We start from the raw sequence: 4432 nt of genomic DNA, 5'->3' as shown, positions 1-4432 counted from the left end.
ATTCCCCCCACATTACCAACTCCATGATATTCTCCAAACTTGGAGACCATGTAGTGAGGCACGTTAAAAACCATTGCTCTTGATAGGACCATTAATATGGATGTGCTTTAGATAATGTATGATTTTCGAAAATAGACTGCTAGGTCATGGGAGCATTGTCACTGGGCTTGTGTTATCTTTAGCACTTTCTCTGGTGCCAGGTAGTAAATTTCCCAGTGAATCAGTTGCTTTAACGAGAAGTTCGGATGAGCAATTTGTGTTTTGTTATCAATTAAAGCTGAAACATATCAAATAATTGAAATATTTTTAATCTCGAGAAGCAAATTTTTTTTTATCACACAGTAAGTAGTGTAAGAGCAGCTCTGTGAAGCAGATCTTAGAGCTTTCTGAAGGGCAGTGCTTATGAATCACTTGACTCTCATTGTTCCATGGAGATGAAGGAAGGAAGAGTCAGCAAAGGATGGCAGCAAAGAGGCGGCACAGTGTTAACTGTGATTGTCTGCTGTGAGGGAGACAGGAAGGGAACTGGCTTCCACGCCTCCAGCAGCCGCCTACCATCAACTTGCTTGGGTCCGAGGAATGGATGCCTAGGAAAGCGCCCATTCTCAAACAGCTAATACCACGACAGCCTGCACATGCGCCCTATGTCACTCCACCCGGGCCTGCTGTCCCCCTCACCTTTTACACTCTAAGGGGTCAAGGAGTAGAAGAGCCATCCTTCCAAGGGTGAGGACACCCCCCAAGCAAGAGGCATCCCCAGGCCTCATTCTGCTGCATTGCCTCACATCACAAAAGAGAAAAGAGTTTGAAGCACCAAAAAGAAGGAAATCTTACAGCTTTTCATTTCTTCCCCATGGTATGAGCCTTACTATGGCCTTAAAGATGCCATTGGTCCTTAATCCTTATGGAAAGAAAGGGGGAAAGCTGATGCTGAGTTTGAGACATTTAGATAAGGAAAGCGAGAGAGATAGAGAAGATTTCAAATGTGAATTTAAAGAGTTTGGAGTTTTATTTTGTAAATGGCAATAACCATTGAAAGGTTTTGGGGGGAGGAATGATGCAGTAAGAGCTGGGCAACAGAGAGATCTGGCTGTGATTTATGGTGTTGGTTGGGGGGAAAGTGCCATCTAGAAGAAGGGACCTGGATGAGATGGCAATTACAGCAGTATGGTCCAGGGAATCAAGGGGCCTAGAGTAATGGCGGGTATGCAGATCGAGGGCAAGATATTAGCCTAAGAGAGTTTAGCAAAAAGCACTATTGGATTTCTTGACTAATAGGTCATGAGCAGCTGGGCCAAAGGAAGGCTAGTAAATGATGACTCAGTTTCAAGCCAGGGTGACTCAGAGCATTCCTAGGAGAAGGAAGCAAGAGGAGCAGTGAGTTGGGTACAGTGGTATTTCATCAGGCATGGGGAGCTTTCAAACCCAGAACTCTAGGGAGTATCATGGAAATGGTACAGTTAAGTATCTTGACTGTGGTTATGGTTATCCAAAGCCACACATGACAAAAATCTGAGCAGGGATCTGCACAGAGAGATCGGAACAAGCTCTTCAGATTTCAGTAACGTCAGCGTCCACATTTTAATATTGTACTATAGTTGTATAAGATGTTAACACTGGGGTAGGCTGGCCGAAAGCTGCATGAGACTTCCTTGTACGTTTTTGTGTACTTTCCTGTGAGTCTATAATTACTTCAAAATATAAAGCTAAGACAAACAAAAGTCTCGTTCAGAATATTCTAATCTGGTAAGTTTGAGGTGGAATCTGGCCACCTCTGTTTTTTAAAAAAAGCATCCTTAGTGATTCTGTTGCACAGCTCTGGTTGAGATCCTCTGGCTTAATGAATAAGATGCAGCTTTGCTTTTGCACATGTTGAGTTTCAGTGCGTGGTGTGAAGGGAAAGAACAATGGACTTAAGTCTAAAGTCATGTGTTCTAGGACCCTCTCCACCTGTGGATGGGTGACCACAGAAATACCCCTCAACCTCTCAGTCTTAGTTTCTTCCTCTGTAAAATGAGGATGATAATTTTCCCTTGCTCGCCTCACCTGACTGTCATGGTCAAGTTTGTGACTGTGCATCAAACATTGTCAGTGTTACCCCTCCCCAGCCCCACCCTCATTTCCAGGAAACTACCTCATGATAGCCTACTGCACACCTGTAGCTCAAGAGGAAAATGTGGGGACATGGATTTGGAGTCCCGTACACAGAGTAATTGAAGCCAGTAACTGGAGGAGAGAATGGCAAAGAAGAGGGATGAACAAAAAATAGAAGCTTGAGAGAATACTGAGTGTAAGACATTGGGGTCCGGAGGAAGAGGGTTAACTGGTGAGAGACAGAGAAGGAATGACATCCTCCGTGGACAGAGAATTTCAGGAATAAGTCATCTATTTGAATGAACCCATAGGCAGGTGGAAAGACATGGAATCTGGGAAGAAGCCACTAGATTTGAAAGGTGCAGAGCATGGAAACCTCAGCAAGAAGCTTTAAAGTGTTGGAGATGGGGCTACAGAAGCTAGATGAAGGTGAAGAGCAGACATGGAGGTAGACTTTTCTGTCAGAGATTTTGACTGTAAAAGAGAATCAGGAGCTAAGGCAGAAACTGTAGCAAAAAGTTTAATTTTATGCAAATTTTAACCATAATCTACAGCAAGAAATACATTTACATCATGATCCAGGATGACATTCCTACTCAAACTCATATACATGCGCACAAGATTGAAACAAAACTTTTAAGAAAAAATAGTTACCCTTATAATGTGTGAAGCACTCTGATTTTTCTATTATAGCCTGATTTACATTTTGCAGTTATATGATATTATGTTGTGTTGTGTTATGTTGTGTGGTATTGTATTTCTCTCTTTTTCAAAAGGCAGGTTGTTCTGGAGACCCTGAGTGCACATTAGAATTGCTTAAAGAACTTTTAAGAAATCCAGGTGACTTTGCCTTAGCTCTGGTGATTTAATTGGTCTGTGGAGCAGGTGCCTGAGGCCTTTGGTCTGGGGTGGGGGCGCCTGTGTCCCTTGAGACCAAGGTGTGGAGCAAGGCCTCTGAGGGGGGAGGAGAGAATGGGATCCAGGACACAAAAACCAGAGTTGCCTCTGGGAAGAAAGGGCTCATTGTTCTTTTCCCCTCCGAAGGAGCAGATGGGGGAATAGGGAGACAGCTGGAGGCCGTGAGGAGTGTGGCCACGTGTGCTGAGAGGTGGCAGAGCAATAGCACTCTCTGGTTTGCAGAATCCTGGGTGGGTGGGGGGCATGGTGGGAAGGGGCCTGGCACCAGCTAGAGTGCCCCTGTGTGGAATGGGACAGGGAGGTGACCAGTCATGGTGCTCTCAAGAGGGGAAGAAGAGACACTTGGGACTGTGGCTCTTGGAGAAGCGAGCCATCTCTAGCCTTAGCAGAGGGCTGAAGGCCCTTCAGACCGGCCCGGCCTGACTTGGGGCAGGACGGCTACGGCCACACCCTGGGCAGGCTCCGCTTGGGACTTGCTCTTCCTGGGCATCATCTCACTCAGCACAGGACTTTCATTTATTTCACATCAGGCCAACTCAGCTCAGTTCAACTAACGTCTACGAACGGCGTGAAGAGAATGACAGATCAGATCTAGCCCCTGACATCCGGAAGTCAACCAAATAAATGTCAAATGGGTATGAAACAGAATAGGACTCAGTTCCCAGTCTCAGCTGTACAATTTCCTGGCTGTACGTCTTTCACTTTGTTTTTAATTTTTGTTTTCTTTTTTTGTTGTTTGTTTTTTTAATGAGCCATGAGGGCACATCAGGCCCTGCCCCGCCCTGTCTGTCCCACAGAGTCACCGAGGATAATATGAGGTAATGGGAATGAAAGTGCCACCTATGCTGCAAGATGTGAAGGGTGCCCTAAGGGTGAGTTAAAATGACAATAAAAATAACAACAACAGCGATAGCAATAGCTGGCATGTAGCCACCGTTTAAAGGCAGCCTTTGCTTTTCTCTCTTACCTGAAGCCGTGCGCTCTGATGGGAAGAGCACAGAGTCTGGCATTAGGCCAGTTTCTCAGTCCTGCCTCTTTCCAGCCTCTTTCTAGCTATGAGTTCTTAACCTCTGTGAACTCTATTTTTCTTATCTCTATAAAGTTGGGAAGTATAATTCCTACCTCAGGGATTCTTGGGAGGCTTGGATGAGATAACACAGGATGTTGATGTGTAGAACTGTAAATGAAGCAGAAGTACAGAGCTTTCAGAATGTCTCCTTGCTGAGCCTTTCTTCCCAGGGGGTTGTCACAGGTTCTGTGTGTCCCGGTGCCTTGTTTCCCCTTCATCCCTTCTGCAGGCACCTTTGCTTTGGAAATAGGTCTCCGCTTCCACAAACACAGGAAAGGAGCAGTGGATTACTCTTTCTTCATCCAAGCCTCTCTAGGCCTTTAGTGTGCTCATGCTCTCTCCCCTTCTCTC

The 4432-nt window shown here is 45.4% G+C and overlaps 1 protein-coding gene across 3 annotated transcripts in view; it reads left to right on the top strand.

Moving 5' to 3' along the window:
• The window catches only part of GALNT18 (polypeptide N-acetylgalactosaminyltransferase 18), a 321263-nt gene that overhangs the window by 175224 nt on the left and 141607 nt on the right, over window positions 1-4432 (top strand). The gene's annotated exons all lie outside the window — the stretch shown is intronic.

The sequence above is a fragment of the Pteropus alecto genome, unplaced genomic scaffold (assembly GCF_000325575.1).
Source record: "Pteropus alecto unplaced genomic scaffold, ASM32557v1 scaffold461, whole genome shotgun sequence".
Taxonomy (NCBI): domain Eukaryota; kingdom Metazoa; phylum Chordata; class Mammalia; order Chiroptera; family Pteropodidae; genus Pteropus; species Pteropus alecto.
This window is presented reverse-complemented; position numbering and strand designations above follow the sequence as displayed.